Source organism: Lactuca sativa, chromosome 3 (genome assembly GCF_002870075.4).
Source record: "Lactuca sativa cultivar Salinas chromosome 3, Lsat_Salinas_v11, whole genome shotgun sequence".
NCBI lineage: Eukaryota > Viridiplantae > Streptophyta > Magnoliopsida > Asterales > Asteraceae > Lactuca > Lactuca sativa.
In genome coordinates this window covers 125,641,035-125,662,062 of record NC_056625.2, presented here as the reverse complement: position 1 = coordinate 125,662,062, position 21,028 = coordinate 125,641,035, and positions in this window count along the sequence as shown.

Below are 21,028 nucleotides of genomic sequence, written 5' to 3'. Positions count from 1 at the left end.
AGGTTTCGTAATTTTTTTTTTCAGTTTAGTCCCTCCAACAATTTTGGTGCAATAATGCCTAATATTTTCAATTTTTTGTCATTTTCGTCATTTAAAGCAGGTCATTTTTGTCATTTTATGCTTACGTGGCACTGACGATCGGACCTTGTGCTAAGCTGAGGTCAGCCCTACACATGCAACGTATTCTTTGATAATTAAAATTTTGGATGAGTACGAGGATAAGTGATATTAGCGAGAAAGTACATTGTTGTATTTTACATCTAACCCAATCTCTTGTGCTATATAATACACAAAAACTTTCTACAAAATAAGTCTCGTATTTATTGCCACTAAATCGGAAACCAAAACCCATAAAAACCCAAAGCTGTACAGACACAATTAATGAAAAGGGGATTTTTCATTATAAGTTCTAACCTATAGAAGTTTCTCCGATCATGATTCAGAAGACATTAGAGAAGAGATTTGTCGATGGTTCACAATAGTAAAAATTTTGGGCACAAAGAGAAGTGTAAAGAAGCGCAAAGAAGAAAATGTCCAAAACGGAGGATGAAAAGAAAAGTAATCCTACGTTATATTTACATGTATTTCTCTATAGAATCCTCTCTAATAAATGAAAGTTTTTTTTTTTTTTTTTTTTTTTTTTTTTTTTTTTTTTTTTTGTAACTTGTCACACTTTAATTTGCCAAATGTCATTTTGTGGTTATTTTGAATTTATTTTTTTCCACATGTCGTTTCATGAGTTTTTCTACTTTATTAAATTTCACATAATATTTTAATGTAATAATTTCAATTAATGTCGTAATAAATGGATATTAATTTTACTAATAAACTTACCTTTTAATTTCAAAATTCATAAAATTAAAGTTCATTAGTTTTATTTATTTATTTAAATTATTTGTTTAAATTTAAAAGATAAAAAATATTTTTATTATAATAATTCATTATTTTTTTATTTTCTTATAAATTAAAAATTCTTAAATATTTTAATCTTTATATTTAACTTTTTTTTTTAAATTAATCCATATACTATATGGATCTCACAACTAATTTAAAGAATATAACAAAAAAAATAAAAAAAAAGAACTTTTGAAACGTCCTGTATCCATTTTTCTCAGAGACAAATGTACGAAATTTTAAGAATATAACAAAAAACGAGGAACAAATTTTATAGGTTAAATATGGGATCACTGAGTGAGCACTGATCGGGCCAAATTTGCAATCCATTTTTTTTTTGGCTTTTTAGCAGCCCAATTAAGTATTTCTTAGCCTGTTCATGATTTCGTGCATAACGTATACCATCTCAAAATTCGTCGGAATTAATTTAATCTAGTAAAACCCTAATATCAATAAACCTTTGGTTTTTCTCTTATTACATTCTTCAACAGGAACATCACGTGGGATGAGCATTGTTTCACGAGATCAAAATCTCACAAGCGGTTCTCTCCACTTGAAATCTCCTTTGCATCATGTTTCAACCATATCTCTCTCTCTCTCTCTCTCTCTCTATATATATATATATATATATATATATATATATATATATATATATATATATAGAGAGAGAGAGAGAGAGAGAGAGAATGTATGATTGATTTTACACCAATCATTTTAGTTATTTTAAGAAAGTAATTAATGCATATTAGATGTTGAAAATATAATGGGTATTAATTAAATCTTCAGCATTTAATATATCTTCAGCATTTAATATGCATTAATTACTTTCTTAAAATAATTAAAATGATTGGTCCAGAATCAATCATACATGCACACAATAAATAGTGAAAACATTTGAACATATATATATATATATATATATATATATATATATATATCTTTCTCTTTCTCTCTCTCTCTCTCTATATATATATATATATATATATATATATATATATATATATATATATATATATATACATATATATATATATATATATATACATATATATATATATATATATATATATATATATATATATATATATATATATATATATATATATATATATATATATATATATATATATATATATATATATATAGGGAGTGGTTCAAATTAGAACCAAAAAAAATTAAGAACCTCTAACTTTAGATGTTTATAAGGGGTTTAGGGTAACCCTAAACCCGAAACCCTTTATAAACACCCTAAAACCTAAACCCTTTATAAACATCTAAAATTAGAGGTTCTTATGGTTGTTAACCTTTTTTGGTTCTCATTTGAACATTTACCTATATATATATATATATATATATATATATATATATATATATATATATATATATATATATATATATATATATATATATATATATATATATATATATATATATGGAGAGAGATGTTCAATTGAGAAAATAAGAATCCACTACCTCCCCTCTGCCATCAACCACCACAACCGCTGCCAGCTCTGCTACCATGACCACCTCCGCCATCAACCACCGTCACCTACCACCGCCGCTATATTCATATATAAATAATCAATTTCTCTATACTTATTCATATATGAATATATGTATTCATTAATGAGGTTTAGGTTCTATAGAAAACAAAAAACCCTAAAAATTATTAAAATGCTTAAAACAAATACTTAGAGATCACAAAACTTCTTTTTGAGTTTTTTATTAAAAAATCGCAACTTTTAGGTCAAAATCGCTGAAATTTTTTTTTTGAAAAATGTTTTTTTTCAGCGAAATTGTAAAAAATGTTGCGGTTTTTTGATCAAAAAATTCAAAAAAAAAGTGTTGTGATGTCTTGGTATTTTTTTTATGCATTTTTATGATTTTTAGGGTTTTTTTAAGGTTTTTTTGTTTTCCAAATAACACTTCCCTCATTTTTGAATATAGTTATTCATATATGAATATACATATCCATATATGTATTCATATAATCATATATGAATATAGGCATGAGCAAACGGACCGAACCGGCCGGAACCAGCCTGACCCGGACGCGACTCGAGAACCGACTTCGGCCAAAATCAAGAACCGAACTGGCCCGACGGTTCTACTGGTTCCAGTTCTAACGGTTCCGGTTCCGGGTCCGGTTTTTGTCGGGTTTTCGATTTTTGAATCGGTCTAATTTGACACGCTTCCTTGCGATGTTTGTTATTCATTCAATTTTTAACCAAATCAAACATTTTTATAATCTAAACTTAACTAAAAAACCTAAACTAAGTGTAGGAAAAAGATTCAAGTCAAAAAAACTTAAAAATTGAGTGAGTTATGCCCATTTGAACAACATAGTCAGATTACGTTAAATTGCTATAATATATATATATATATATATATATATATATATATATATATATATATATATATATATATATATATATATATATATATATATTGATTTGACACGCTTCCTTGCGGAGCTTGTAGCTCTTTCAAATTTTAACCAAATCAAACGTTTTTATAGTCTAAACTTAACTAAAAATTTTAATCTACATGTAGGAAAAAGATTCATGTCAAAACAAGTAAAATTGAGTGAGTTATGCACATTTAAACAACAAAGTCAGATTACATTTAATTGCTGAAACATAAAAAAATTCTGATTTGACACGTTTTCTTGCGGGGCTTGTAACCCATTCAATTTTTAACCAAATCAAGCGTTTTATAGTCTAAACTTAACTAAAAATCCTAATCTACATGTAGGAAAAAGATTCAGGTAAAAAAAAAGCTAAATTGAGTGAGTTGTCCATATTTGAACAACAAAGTCAGATTACATTTAATTGTTGAAGCATAAAAAAAATCTGATTTGACACCCTTCTTTATGGGGCTTGTAACTCATTCAAATTTTAACCAAATCAAGCGTTTTTATAATGTAAACTTAACTACAAATCATAATCAACATGTAGGAAAAAGATTTAGGTCAATTTTTTTTTTTAATTAAGTGAGTAATGCAACTTTCAAAATTTAGTGAGTTATCCGGTCCGGTTCTCGGTTTTAGGCCGGTTCCAACGACTGGTTCTTACCGGGTCCCGGGTCTAAAAATTGTCGAAATTATAGTATCGGTTTTGGCCCGACCGGTTCAGGTCCTATATGAATATGATCTATTCCGTCGACCTGATACATTGGAGCGCTTATGCGGCAGATTCGAAATGAGTGACCTAGATTCATTCCTTTATTCTCAACCTTTGTTGTTTGTCAATTGAACCGTCTTCTCTCTCTCTCTCTCTCTCTCTGTATATATATATATATATATATATATATATATATATATATATATATATATATATATATATATATATTCTAATAAAAGAATAGTTTTATTCTCCTTTTGACATTTGTCACCCTATTAGGTCTCCTAATTTATGTATATTTTATTCTTCTTTTGCCATGTACCAACCTATTATGTCTCCTAATTAATGCATGTCACTTGCCAACCTATTAAATCTTCATTTCAAATTTTCAAATTTTAAATTTGTCACTTTAATTACATTAAATTAATAATATTAGAATAAAAATAAAAATAAAATTAATACAAATTATAAAGTGATATATTTCATATATTTATTTAAATAAATGATTATAATTTTATATAACTAAAAATATCTCTTAATTAATAATTTATTTAAAACAATTGATTAATAATTTTGAATTTTTATACTATAAAAGTTTAATTAATTTTGTAACCGTGGTTTCCACAGGTTATAAACTAGTATATATATATATATATATATATATATATATATATATATATATATATATATATATATATATATATATATATATATATATATATATATATATATATATATATATATAAATTTTCATTATTGTATAGAAGGTTTCGGGTTATTTACGATATTTATCAAACAAAACTATAATCGATACCCGAACCAAATTACAATTCGGGTATTTGTGTTTTGGGTCAGCTAATTTTAGATACACCCGAATTTCTTAATTTATTCAAAAAAGAAAATTTTAAGCACTATCTTTATATAAACTTAAATTGATAATTTTCTTTTTGTAAATAATGTATTAATATTTCGTATTTAGATTATTTTATAAGCTGCGTTTTGGTTCCTGCTCTTGATTTTTTTTTTTTTTTTTTTTTTTTTTTTTAAATCACATATTCCCTTCAATTTGTAATGAGTTAAGTATTTCATGGTGTAGATTGTTTATGATGCATTTGGAATCATGCTTAATGGAATATATGCTTAGTAGGATTTAATTAAGCCATTTGTACTACTGTATCCTTTGGGATTTAGTTTAGTTTCATACAACTTTCTATTTACAAAGTTGGTATTTACATTGTCACTATAGTCCTACATGAGTTTATAAAAAGTACTTTTTTAGTTCTTGGTTACGAAAGACAAATGATATTTTCATATCTGGTAGTCCAATGTGGAAGTATTAGATAGGCTTAAAATGTTAAAAATGCCCAAATGGGTAGACATAGTTGAAAGACATTTTTTTTTGAACCGGCAGTTGAAAGACATTTAACGGGTCCAACAAGCTTTTATAAAAATCCGGGTAATCGGATATACTTGAATTTAAAATCGTATACTAGATAATTGATATGAAATATTATTGGGTTAACCAATTATGCAAATTTTATGACCTAAAACAAGATTAACCTAAATCGTCAACGGCTCGGTCGGTTTGTTTGGGTATCGGTTATTTGATGGGCCTATGACTTTAGGTGTCTCGTTAAAGTTATCAAATAAATTGATATTTTTATCACAATTAATTTGGGGAAGAAGTTAAGTGTGAGAATGCTAATTTCGATTTGTTATTTATAACATCTAGTTACAGGATGTTTCTGATTTTGGGATAGTGGATCGTAATTTGATCGAATAAAGGTCATGACTTCAAAAGAATAGAGTTTAGACGTTAATATATATTGATAATGTTGGTTAAGCGATTTTAGTCATTGAATTATGCATCGGAGCCAAATGGGTAAAATGGGAAATGTGACATTTTGTAGTTTTTTAATGTATTAATAAATTAAGTTACGTATGCTTTAAGCCAAAAGTAATTGTATAGAATTGTGGAGCTTGTCAATACATTTGCATGCATATAAAGATCATCGAAAACGGAGTTAGAACGAATAAGTTATGATTGGTTAAAACTGAAGTTGAAAATCGAAAAATCAGGAATTTATTTAAGGAGCGCGGAGTGGCCTTTAAGAGGGCGGGGTGCCGCCAACCTAGTGGGTTGTGCATTTATTTAAAGGCTATTAACCTTGAGGTTCGTCATTTTTAGCATCCACCACCTTTATAACACATCTAATGAAACCCTAGCCTCCATGGAAGTGTTTGTAGCTTATCTTGTCTCCTAAATCCGTTTTTACTCTCTTAACGGTCATTTGGTGCTCTATTTTGCTAGTTTTGTTTTCTAGAAGGAAGGAAAACAAGAAATATTGGTCCTTGAAGCTATGCATCTGAAGTATTCAATCTCCATTCACCTTCTAGACCTTGGTAAGCCTTGAAGATCCAAGCTTTATTGTGTTTCATCATTAGATATATGAGTGCTTGTCGTTTTGGTCTATTTTAATGAGTACTGGTCCCTTTGTGAATTGTGACATGGATTTTGAAGAACTCCATAAGCCTTGGTTCATGTTTAAAGTTCAAATCTAGTGATTTGGAAGAGTAAGGAATGTATGCAAGAGCTCTCTTTATTCCATGACTAAAGAAATATGGTTTTTAGGTCATTCTCAACCTAGTGTTTTAGATCTTGGACGTTTGTGGCCTTATAATGGATAAAGTCGGAAACTTCATCCATTTAGGCATCATATTGATTGATATTTGAAAGTGGAAGTGTCACACCCTCGAAACCAGACGGCGGAAACGTCCGAGGGCTCGCGTAACTTAAATTGAATATCATCACAACGAATATACATGAATCATAACATAAACATCACCATGCATCAATACATTACAACTGATATTGTTGACATCTAGTACATTGTTTTAAATATTACACATCCATAACATAAATTGTTTGAGAGTTTTCAAAACATAACATCCTAATATACTTCATATTACCCTTCATCTTACTTGTTACCTGAGAATACAAGTTATTTTGAAAAACGTCAACATATGAAATGTTGGTGAGTTCATAAGCAGGGTTGTGATAAAAATGATTGGTGTAGTTTATGAAACCCAGAAAATCCGATATTTTCTGAAAAGACAATTGTTTACCAAAGTGTGAAGATCCATAAGTTGATGCATGAATGATTTTAAAACGTGTATAAAAGGAAGTTTTGTATTATAGTTATAGAAAGATACAAACGAGTGGTGTTGATTTCCTCGAAAAACCCGATGTTTTCTGATAACATAAAATATAATTGTTTTTCAAATTGCTATACCGGCACAACAAATGATTTTGATTACTCTTCCATGATTAGTCGGATGGTATTGGATTTAGTTAATTATGTGAGTCGTTATAACCATGCATAATAATGACTAATTCGTCTGTCTTGGCAACTTAACGTACGCCAGGATTGATCTTAAAATTTTGTCACCCTAGACTGACCGAGTCTAACTGTAGCGAACAACTGAGGTGTGGGGGAGTCACCCCCGTATAGATCTATACACAAACTCTCGCTCTCCTTCCAGGAGACTTTGATTATAACTACAGACTACGAACGACACTTATAGGTGTCACCCTTTATTACTCACTTAATCCCAACAACATTGATTACTATTGATTAACGACCTGAATTTGTTTACTTTGAATTTAAATAAGCCTAACAAACGTGGAGAAGAGGAATACGAGGTCCTGCTAATTACGCGTGTTATTTAAGGATGTTGGTTATACAAAGGACACGTTGTCCCATTTCATATTTGATTTAATTTAGACCTTACTAGCAATGCTAATGGGCCACCAAGGCCCGATAGCACATATGAGCTATTGAGGGTCCCTTAAACATGTAATTGGGTCACCGGAGGCCCAATAAACATTTATTATTAGTGTTAGGCCCAAAAGTCATGTCAATGGGCCACGAAGGTCCAATAAGCATGATTAAGATCTTTCAAGCCCAACTATTTGGATATTTAATTGTTTTAGGTATAGTATAATTATTGGAAGGTTTGATTGAACGATTGTTATCTTCATATCGGCACGAAGCCGGTCGATTGTTTATAACGATATTTGGGATTATACGTATATTCACCTTTCTATTTTCATGAGTTGTAGTTTGGTATTTTTGACTCAAATATCCTAAAAACAAAATAATTGCTTCAAAATGTTGGTTTGACCTTTTCAGCCCTTCTTTAATAAAAATAAAAATTTTAGTCCCTTATTTAAAAAAAAGAGAACATTTTAGGCCCTTAAACCATTTTCATGGCATTTTTGACCCATAGACTTGTTTAAGTGATGTTTTTAGTTCAAAAATTTCTCTTTGGCAGTTTTAGCCCTTCCAGTAAGAAATTTTTCAGTTGAAACCCAAACTTTTCGCAACTTTTACAAATTTCGCCCAAAATCCAAAAAGTTTACATTTTTGATCCTTGTTTGGAAAATAATTCATTTTAACCCCTGAATTGGTTTTGTTTACCCTTTTTACCTCCTGTTTTGTGAAGTTTATCATTCAATCCCTTAAAAATTTGGTTTTTCGCAATTTTGGGCTCAATGGGCCGAGAAGCCCAAAAATCGACCCATTAAGCTACAATTTACATTTATAGTCCTTTGAAGAGTATAATGTTCATAAAAACTTTTATTCTAACTGTTTTGACCCTTTTGATCCTTAAGAAAAACCGTGAATGGCAATTTTAACCTAACAAAACACTTTTGTTTATTTGACAATTTAAGCCAAAAATGGATTTTATGTTTTGCAATATGTTTATTTTAATGGGATAATCTTATAAAAACTCAACATATTTTCATCAAAGTCTTAAAAAAACCACTATATTATTTTTTTGTACGTTAAAACCCTTGTATTTTTTAAAATATATCATTTAATACATTGAGCTCGGTAAATCCTAGATAGCCAAAAATGTTAGGTACTCGATTCTTAATGTTTCTATTGTTACAATTCATTAGATTAAAAAAAAAATTTAAAAATTTGAGGGTTTAAATGCACTAAAAAATAATATAATGGTTTTTTTAATCCTTTCATGAAAATAGAGTAGGTTTTTCTAAGCTCAGAAAACCTTAAATAAGAATTTTAGAAAATATAAGGGTTTTAGTGTACTAAAAAAATAATATAGTGGTTTTTTTAAGCATTTGGTGAAAATATGTTGGGTTTTTCTAAGGTTTTCCCTATTTTAATCTTAGAGGGTATTTTTCTTGACTTGTTTAGTGTAATATATCTTAGTTCATGTTTGTTTTCCTTGTGCCATAGATTTCGTGATTTCTTCCCTTTTTGTTACATATTTACCACATAAACACATATAATCACACATACATGCATGAAATCATACATAGCATACACATACACATAGATCTACACATTTTACTTGTATTCTCCCCTATAAAACTTGTGAAAACTGAAAAGAGAGGGGTATGAACTCACCTTTGCTTGTTGTTTTTTATTTGAAGAAGAAATGGAAGAAGTTTAATGCTATTCTCGGCCTTACAAAGCTTCTTGAGAAGAATTTGGCTTAGATGGGTTCTAAGAAGCATGATCATGAACTTTCACGAGTTAGAAGGGGATTATAACAATATCAAGAAGCTAAACCATGGATCCAAGCATTAACTTACCTAGAATGATGATTTTTGTGGAATAACCTCCATGAAAAGCTCTTAATATCGAAAATTTTGAAGGAGAAGTGAAGAGTGTTCTTTGAGAGTGTTTGGATAGAATTTGTGAGGTGTGTGTGTTTTTCCTTTGTGTTCTCGGCTGAAGAAGAAAAGAGAGGGGAGAAGAGAGAAAGAGAGAGAGAGTGTGTGAAGTGATAGATGCTTGGAAGTATGAGATAGTTGCATGGATATCCCAAGTATAATTGTAAGGTGGCATATAAAAGTCAACTCTTTCTCCCTAAGTTTTGTAGTTGGGCCGAGAGAGGTAGAGGAAAGAAAGAATTTGTGGCATTTTTTTTCGTGCTTAAATCCATATTATGGCCCATTGATGATTTTCGGCCCAATTGGTATTTGGAGATGGTTCACGACCCAAAATAAATCAAAGAATGAGTTTTATGGTCCATTAGGGCTAATTAGATTTGTTATGGCCCAATAAGGCCCATTAAAGATAACCTAGTTCATTTTAGGCTTATAAGGCCCAAAACATTAAGTTTCATGTAAATGGGTCCAATTAGGGTCCATTTAAGAGTTCTAAGCCCAAAAAGTCAAATTGGAAGCTTATTGGTCCATTAGGCCCAATAAGAAAATCCAAGTCAAAAATGGATTTAAACCGGGATTTTTAGGGCTTCCAACTTTTGTTGACTATTTTAAAGTTGGTATAGGGTATTTGATGGAATTTGTGGTTACTGAATAAGCACCATGCAAGTTTTCAAGTTTTAGCTACAACGTCATTCTTTGTTAAGTGTTTACAACGTATCAGAATTTCCTAGTTGTGACATCATCCCCTCGTTTGAGGGAATTTCGTCCCGAAATTCTTTTTAAAGCTAGATTGGAGAATGTGAGAATAGATGAGGGTACTTCTGCTTCATCTGGTCTTCGCGTTCCCATGTGAACTCTGGTCTGCGACTCGCGTTCCATCGAACTTTCACAATCGGAATGCGACTTTTCTTAGTAGGTTTCACTTCCCGATCCATGATTTCGAATGGTTCATGAAGTAATATGCTCCGTCCTTCTTCACTTCGAAATTCTTTTCCATTCCACGTAAATCTTCGCTTGTTCTGTTTTCTGCCTTCATGACATCCGAATAGGTTGCTCTGATTCATGAGGTCAGGTGGGATTGGATGGTTATGGAGAGAGTCTTCAAACGATGATTCGAGTAATCCTTTTGACTCAAGGCATCAACTACTACGTTAGCTTTACTTGGGTTGGTACTGATGGGTTTTGGACATAAGAACTTTACCTATGTGCACATACAACCCTATAGCTTGGATCTAGGTTTCACTAATTGAACATGCAATAATTCCAAAACTTTCATGGCTAGATCTAAGAACAAAACATATGAAAAGAGATCTAGAGTAATACCTTGAGTTACTTGCTTGAAACCTTCTTCTTCTTGGAGCTAAGAGTCACAAATGTCACTCCTCTAATGGCTTACAAACACCAACTAGCAAGAAGGTGACTTGAGAGAGATGAGGAAGAGGGAAATCGGCTCTAGGGTTTCTCCAATCACAATGATGGCTGATTTCCTCAACCCTATGGGTCTATTTATACTATGAGCTCCTAGGGTTTCACCCTTAAACCCTAATTGGATAACTTAGCCTCAAAGCAATCCAAATCCCTTCCTAGATAAGCCCTTGGACAATTTCTAGGTGATCTATATCCCTAAAATCGTCCAACCCTATATCCATAAGGATTATCAGCTCAAAATACAACTTTCATACATTTGACAGTTTATACCCCTTTATTCAATTAATTTATTTAAGTCACCAAATTAATTCCTAATTAATTTATGACATATATTAATCAAATAATATTATTATTCTTTTAATATATTATTCTTATAATATATTAATTATAATATCTCTTCTCTCTAAATCACCCTGTCAAGTTGCTATGGTGAAGGCAACCCAAAAGGACTATGCACAATCGGGTCAAGTACTTACCAAGTATAGTTACAGCCTTAGACACTAATCGAACAGTCTCCCACTTGGATAAGTCTCGTAACTATAAACGCAAACACAATCCGATTTGCAATCATAGCTCTCGAAGACGCTGTCAACTCTGATCTTATCAGTAACCTGTCCTTTAGATAAGGAATCGTACATCCCTCTGTTTTGATATCATGCAGACGATTTCATGAGAGATAGTCATTCTCATCATCCAACAACTTTTTCTTGATCTCAGATTTTTTTGACATAGAACTTAATTGAACACATCAATTCAGTTCTGACCGGGCCCGACACATAAGTCAAATCAAATCATCAAGCGGTCGTGATATCGCTTTTACCTTCTTAGGATAAAAGTAATAGATAAACTTCGACTTATATGCATTTACTTATCAACTAACCAACTATACACAACAATGCGTCTTATGACATCAATTTACTGATGCGGTTTCGCATTATCAATGTACAACCAATTAGTAAATAATAAACCATATATCTAGGTTTTAAGACCATATGATATTATCGTCTTGCGATCACTCCAAAGTGATTCCAGCAAGCGTGGTTTTGATGCTTAAAACTTGTTCATAAGCACTCATGAACGTTGCAGCAACCCTTTGCTATGTCTAATAGCATTTAGACAATCTACACACCAATTCATGACAATCTTCATTCATACCTACTTCCAACATATGAACGATTGTGGACTGTTTGAATAATTCGATTATTCTTAATAAACTTAATTATTCTAGAAGTCAAAACATGCAAAGTGAAACAATAGCTAAACAATTTACATAAGACAACAACAATACCTATAAATAACACCCCTTTATTTAACCATCAAATGTCAATTACATTTATCTATTACACGTTTCTAATACTATCTAATCTAAACTAATATCATCCCTCAGCCCAATGCTCCTAGCATGCTGCAAGTGCTTAACCCTGCTCAGTCCCTTCATAAGCGGATCTGCTAGGTTATCTTCTGATGCTATCCTTTTAACCACGAGGTGTTCTTCTTCTACTTGATGCCTAATAAAGTGATATTTTATGTCGATATGCCGAGATCTACCATGATCCCTCGGTTCCTTGGTCAAGGCAACCGCTCCTTCATTATCACCAAAAATCTCCATGGGCTCCTTAATGGCTGGCATAACTCCAAGATCGCCAATGAAGTTCTTCAACCATATTGCCTCCTTTGATGCTTCGCTCGCTGCAATATACTCTGATTCGCACGTTGAATCAGCTACAGTTTCCTGTTTGGAACTTTTCCAAGTTACCGCTCCTCCATTAAGGGTAAAGACCCATCCCAACTGCGGACGGTAGTTGTCCCTGTCGGTCTGGAAACTGGCGTCACTATACCCTCGCACCTTTAAGTCATCACTCCCTCCGAGGACTAGAAACCATTCCTTGGTCCTCCGAAGGTACTTAAGGATGTTCTTGACTGCAATCCAATGCGCTTTACCAGGATTCCCTTGATATCTACTGACCATGCTCAAAGCGAAGGCTACATCAGGTTGAGTACAAGTCATAGCATACATGATCGAGCCAACTGCAGAAGCGTAAAGTACTCGGCTCATCTCAGCTGTCTCAACTTCGGTACTCGGACTTTGAGTCTTACTCAATTTGGTATTACTCTGTATCGGTAGTTCTCCCTTCTTCGAGTTTTCCATACTAAAACGTTTTAGTACCTTATCTAAGTAAGTATTCTGACTAAGTCCTATTAGTCTCTTACTTCTTGCTCTCACTATCCTTATTCCCAAAATATAGGAAGCCTCTCTGAGGTCCTTCATAGCGAAACACTTCCCGAGCCAGGACTTGACCTCCTGCAAAGTCGGGACGTCGTTTCCTATGAGCAGTATGTCATCGACATACAAAACGAGAAAGCTAACTATGCTCCCACTGGCTTTGACATATACACATGATTCATCTTCGCTTCGTATAAATCCAAACTCTTTGACTTTCTCATCAAATCAAAGATTCCATCTGCGAGACTCTTGATTAAGTCCATAGATGGACTTCTCAAGCTTGTACACTCTATTCGGATGCTTCCGATCGACAAAACCCTCTGGCTGAGCCATATAAACATCCTCAGCCAACTTCCAATTAAGGAAAGCAGTCTTGACGTCCATTTGCCATATTTCATAATCATGAAATGCGGCAATAGCTAGCATCACTCTAATAGACTTTATCTTTGCAACTGGTGAGAAGGTCTCATCATAGTCAACTCCGGGAGTTTGAGTAAAGCCCTTCGCAACCAATTGTGCCTTATATGTGTTCACATTCCCATCCATGCCGGTCTTCTTCTTGAAGATCCATTTGCACTCAACCGTCTTACGTCCGGGCACATTGTCAACCAAATTCCAAACTTGGTTGTCATACATGGACTGAATCTCGGTGTCCATTTCCTCTTTCCATTTTTCAGACTCCGGGCCTGCCATTGCTTCCTTATAGCTATTAGGTTCATTTAGATTTATTAGTGTACCATCACTAATATACTTGTCCCCTTCGGTAGAAATATGGAAACCATAAAACTAGGGTTGAACTCTAACTCTTTCAGAACGTCTAAGAGGTAATGACTCATCAATGGGTTCAACCGGAGTTTCCTCCTCGGGTTGAGTGCCATCGGTAGAGGTTCCTTCATCATTCGACTCTTGAATCTCTTCAAGATCGATTTGCCTCCCACTATCTCCTTGGCTTATGAGTTCTCTCTCTCGGAAAACCCATCTCCTCGCAACAAAGACTACATTGTCATTCGGTCTACAGAAGAGATATCCAAAGGATTTATGTGGGTAGCCGATGAAAATATATCACTCACTACGAGGTTCGAGCTTGTCATGAGTTTCTCGTCTTACGAAAACTTCACAAACCCAAACCTTTATATGTGCCAACGAGGGAGCTTTCCCTGTCCACATCTCGTGAGGTGTTTTGGAAACCTTCTTAGTAGGGACTCGGTTAAGGATATGGGTGACAGTCTCTAAGGCATACCCCTAAAATGAGATAGGTAGTGAAGCACGACTCATCATAGAATGAACCATGTCCAACAAGGTTCGATTGCGCCTTTTTGCCACACCATTTAACTGCGGTGTCCTAGGTGGCGTCAATTGCGAAACTATTTCACATTCCTTGAGATAGTCGTGGAATTCAAGACTTAGGTACTCTCCTCCTCGATCGGATCAAAGCATCTTGATTTTCCTGCCCAATTGATTCTCCACTTCATTCTTGAACTCTTTGAACTTTTCAAATGTTTCAGACTTGTGCTTGATCAAGTAAATATACCCATATCTACTATAATCATCGGTGAAAGTCACGTCGAAGCGGTTTCCATCATTTGTGGTGGATCTAAAGGGCCCACATACATCGGTATGTATGAGATCCAATAAACCCTCACCCCTCTCACAAGTGCCAGTGAAGCGTGACTTGTTCATCCTTCCAAGTAAACAAGATTCGCACGTGTCATCTTCCCTAAGGTCGAATGACTCCAACACTCTATCCTTTTAGAGTTGGGCTATGCGCTTCTTGTTGACATGTCCAAGACGACAATGCCACAAAGATGCCTTATCCATACTATTGGAAGAATCTATACACAACACATCATTTCCTAGGTTATCTACAACCACAACAGTCTCATAAATTCCATTACAAGGCATTGCTTCAAAGTATAAAACACCATTTAGATAAGCATAAATAGAACCATTCATATTATTAAACGAATATCTAAATCCTTGTCTAAACAAACCACGAAATGATGTTTCTTTCCATTTCAGGCGAGTAGCAACAATTATTTAAATCTAGACTTAATCCATTTCTAAGTACTAAAGAATACACTCCAATCTTGGTGACAGGCAACGATCTTCTGTTTCCCATGATTAGATTTATTCTTCCTTGCTCCGCATCTCTATTTCTTCTTAGTCCCTGCAAATCAGAACAAATGTGGTAACCACATCCTGTATCAAGAACCCAAGAAATAGTGTGAGATGAATTACTAGATTTAATTGTGTATATACCTGCAAAAGATGGCTTGATCTTTCCCTCTTTGATGGCTTGCAGGTATTCCGGGCAGCTTCTCTTCCAATGCGCTATCTTGTGGCAATGATGGCACTCTGCCTCCTTCGGGTTTGGGTTGGGCTTAGTAGGATCAACTTTGGTCCCACTAGAGGAGGAACCATCTTGGGACTTTCCCTTGCGGTGGCTATTTGACGGAGCCTTCCTCTTCTTACCCCTTCCATGCCCTATAGCCAAAACAGGGGCAGCGGTTGGTGCGGGAGATGGTGCAACAGACTTGTCCTTTAGGTTTCTCTCAGCAGTCTTAAGGAGTCCTTGGAGCTTGATTAGGGTGACCTCTTCCTTGTTCATGTGGTAGGTCATCCTAAATTGGTTGTAGCATGAAGGCAAGGAATGAAGAATGATGTCGATGGCCAAATCCTCCCCAAAGTTAACATTTAACTTGCGAAGACGATCAACATATCGTTGCATCTTTTGCAAGTGCACAGTTAGCGATTCTCCATTTCCCATCTTAGCGGTGATCATATTAGTGATGATCTCGTAGCACTCTTGCCTCACTCTTTGGTGGTACCTCTCCATCAAGTCTTGATGCATTTCATACGGATACATGTCCTCATAGGACTTTTGGAATTCTTGGTTCATAGTGGCTATCATGATGCAATGCACTTTCGTTGCATCACGTTCGTGTGTCTCAAAGACAGCCATCTCTTCGGGAGTAGCGATTTCCGGGTTGACCTTCTCGAGCTTTTCGTCGAGGACATACTTTATGTCCTCATAGCGTGCAATGGTGCGAATGTATCTTATCCATTCGCTAAAGTTGGTACCATCGAAGGTCACCTTTTGGCAAAGACTCATTAAGGTGAATGAGTTGGCAGCAACGTTGTTTGCGTTCGACTTCTACAAATAGAAAGGACAAAGTTTGATTAGAATTTGGATCCCTAATTAAACACCCAAAATGAAAAATTAGGGCTAGGACCCAACAACATTATTCACATATTAGAAAAGGGATGTCGTAATCCAATCATGCAAATAATTTGGAAGTAAGTGAATGACGATTCACTAATTCTTCACCACGAAAACATAACCTTAAGTTTTATTGAGAATTCCTAGATTTTAGAGATTCATTGAACCTTTCAATGGCATGTTTAATTCTCGATATGCCCCTCTAGTTTGTGACTGGGATACCGAGGATCACAAAGCGGGTGTGAATTACCATGCAAATCTACATGGTGCCTTCATTATTACAATTATCTATTCGATGTGTCGGTAAACCACACACGCTCCATCGAACTATGATAAACAATGAATCACCCTTTGCCACCTTTGCTTAGAACCAATTAGTGTGCCCATAAACCACACACGCTCCACTAACTTCTTAGCAAGGGTGCAAAGTGCAATTTCATGGGATTGCATCAATTTACTTTTCCTAAAGTAACTAAGATTGGGAATTTTATAAAATAGTTTAGTTACTTTATAGATTCATTATACATATTAATGAGGAGAGAGAGTTGCCCTATTCTACCCGTTCGGCTAACGACCCTCCACCGATCAAGCAAGCGGTGGGTGTGAGTGTACACCCATTAAGTGCCATTTTATAGGCAGCAACCTTATACCCACCTTATAGACCGGCTACGTGAATGAGGCCTACTAACGGTAAGAGTAGCATTTTAATCTTACTTATATATTTATTAAACTTTTAATAATATAATAGTATAGGATTGAATTTTAAACTTGTAAAACTCTAGGGGTTGAAATTTAAATTCTTCTAAATTAAACTATTAATCACAAAATTCAAATTTCAAAACTTCGGGATAGAAATTGAACTTTTCAAACAATAGGGATCAAACAACAAATAATTCAAATTAAACAATTAATTTCATAATTATCTATATTTGAACTAATCCAATTTTAGTCATTAGATAATTACCAAATAATCTTAAATAGTCCAATATTTATCATATAAATAATCAATATTTAAAAGATTTAAAATTATCTTTATTTATGTCAAGGATAATCATTAAATTAAGTTAAAATTCGGATTTTACATAATAAACCGATTTAGGTATCAATCCAAGACAAAACAACAACAAAATCCCGAATTATCCTCTGTCTGACGCTCGGACTCGCCGAGTCCAGCTTTGGGACTCGCCGAGTAGGGCCAACTCGCCGAGTCCAGAAACTGACTCGCTGAGTTGAGTCGACAGAGGGCAAGAAAAATGATTTTCAGCAAGTAAAACAGTTAAGCATCATATTCAATTGAAACCAATCATGGCTCTGATACCACTGATGGGTTTTGGACTTAAGATCTTTACCTATGTGCACATACAACCCTATAGCTTGGATCTAGGTTTCACTAATTGAACATGCAATAATTCCAAGACTTTCATGGCTAGATCTAAGAACAAAAGATATGAAAAGAGATCTAGAATAATACCTTGAGTTACTTGCTTGAAACCTTCTTCTTCTTGGAGCTAAGAGTCACAAATGTCACTCCTCTAATGGCTTACAAACACCAACTAGCAAGAAGGTGACTTGAGAGAGATGAGGAATAGGAAAATCGGCTCTAGGTTTTGTCCAATCACAATGATGGCCGATTTCCTCAACCCTATGGGTCTATTTATACTGTGAGCTCCTAGGGTTTCACCCTTAAACCCTAATTGGATAACTTAGCCTCAAAGCAATCCAAATCCCTTCCTAGATAAGCCCTTGGATGATTTCTAGGTGATCCATATCCCTAAAATCGTCCAACCCTATATCCATAAGGATTGTCAGCTCAAAATACAACTTTCATACATTTGACAGTTTATACCCCTTTATTCAATTAATGTCTTTAAGTCACCAAATTAATTCCTAATTAATTTATGAATTATATTAATCAAATAATATTATTATTCTTTTAATATATTATTCTTATAATATATTAATTATAATATCTCTTCTCTCTAAATCACCCTGTCAAGTTGCTATGGTGAAGGCAACCCAAAAGGATTATGCACAATCGGGTCAAGTACTTACCAAATATAGTTACAGCCTTAGACACTAATCCAACATGTACTTGATTTTGCACTCGTAATCATTCAGCAATTCAAACCATCTTCGTTGCCTCATGTTTAACTCCTTTTGATTTAAGATGAGCTGGAGACTCTTGTGGTCGGTGAAAATGGTGCACTTGGTACCATAAAGGTAGTGCCTCCAAATCTTCAGGGCGAATATCACAGCTCCTAATTCCAGATCATGGGTGGTATAATTCACCTCGTGTGTCTTTAGTTGTCGGGATGCATAAGCTATCACCTTCCCACGTTGCATGAGTACACTGCCTAAACCCTGATTCGACGCGTCGCTGTAAACTACGAAGTCTTCTGTTCCCTCTGGTAGCGATAGTACCGGTGCACTGTAGAGTGCTTGCTTCAGAGTTCGGAATGCAACCTCTAGCTTATCTGTCCATTCAAAGGGTACACCCTTTTGTGTAAGCATGGTAAGTGGCTTGGCTATTTTGTAAAAGTTATGAATGAACCTCCTGTAGTAGCCTGCGAGACCTAAGAATTGACGAATTTCGGTGGGTGTTGTTGGGATCGCCCATCCTTCGATGGCTTTGACTTTAGAAGGATCCACATGTATCCCTTCTTGACTAACAACATGACCTAAAAAGCTCACACTATGGAGTCAAAACTCACACTGAGAGAGTTTTGCGTATAACCTTTCCGTTCGTAGGGTTTCCAGGATTTGTCAGAGGTGTCGGCCGTGCTCCTCTTCGCTTCGGGAATAGACTAGGATATCGTCGATGAAAACGATGACAAAGTTATCGAGGAATGGTCGGCAGATTCGATTCATTAGTTCCATGAATGCGGCAAGGGCATTCGTTAGACCGAAGGGCATTACGACAAATTGATAATGTCCATAACGAGTTCAGAAGGCGGTTTTGGAGATGTCCTCCTCCCGGACTTTGAGTTGGTGGTATCCAGACCATAGATCTATCTTAGAGAAGTAACTTGCTCCTTGGAGTTGGTCAAATAGATCGTCGATTCTCGGAAGTGGATAGCGGTTTTTTATAGTGAGCTTATTAAGATCCCTATAGTCAATACACATCCTGAAGGTACCGTCTTTCTTCTTAACAAAGAGAACCGGAGCTCCCCAAGGTGAGAAACTAGGTCGGATGAATCCTCTGTCCAAAAGTTCGCTGAGTTGACTGGACAACTCTTGCATCTCCACAGGAGCCAATCTATAGGGCGATTTGGTGATGGGAGTAGCTCCTAGCACTAGATCAATTCGGAACTCGACTTGTCTTTCTGTGGGTATCCCCGAAAGATCCTCCGGAAAGACATCTGGGAAATCACAAGCTACATGGATGTTTTGAATATTGATCTCTTCTTTGGACTTATCCATTGTATGAGCTAGAAACGTCAAGTCCTTCTTTCGTAGATACTTCTGTGCCTTAATGCACGAGATACGATGAAGGTCCGTGCTGGGTTTGTCTCCGTATATAATTAGGGTTTTGTGATTTGGGAGGTGAAGGAGAACGACCTTCTCGTGACACATAATTTCAGCATGGTGGGGGCTTAACCAGTCCATGCCGATAATTACATCAAAACTCTAATGGAAACATGCATTAAGTTTATTTGAAAGACGTGATGATTTAAGGTCAGGGTACATTCGATGTAGATTTCCCCAGTGGATTCTGTTTTCCCATTAGCCATTTCCACCATAAAGGTTTCATTAAGCTCCTAGGGTTGTTTTTTTTAACAAGTGTTTGAATTTATTACTCATAAAACTTCGTTCCGCATCAGTATCAAATAGGATGCATGCGTAAATGTGGTTTAGGAGAAATGTACCAGTAACCATAGTGGGATCCTGAACCGCTTCTCCCTGACCCATAGCTAGCACTCTTCCTGTTCCTCCGTTCCCAGTATTGTTGATGTTGGGGCAGTTTCGACGGATATGCCCAGTCTTTCCACATCCATAGCAGGTGGGGCTTGGTACTGTATTATTTCCACTATTGTTGGTGTTGTTGTTGTTTTTGCGGTTGTTGTTGTTTCCTTGTTACTGGTTCTGGGGAGGATAGGTCCTGCAATATTTTTCCGTGTGACCCTTTCGATTGCAACTGGTACAATGCATCTCTCTGCATTCACCATTATGATGAAGACTGCACTTGTTGTACTTTAGGAGATTCCCGGAATACTGCCTAGGGGCACTCAGGTTAGCTGAGGCTGGAGCATGTGGTGTGGAGGGAACTTGGGTGGTTGCAGCATTGACTATCACTGTTTGTTGCTTCTTTTTCGAATCCGAGCCTTGTCGCCCTTTTCTCTTGTTGTTCTTTCCCTTCTTGTTGTCACTCTCCTTCTTGTCTTCAGTCTCCACTGGCTTCTCGCCCTTCTTGTTGTTGTGGTCGTACAGTTTCTTGG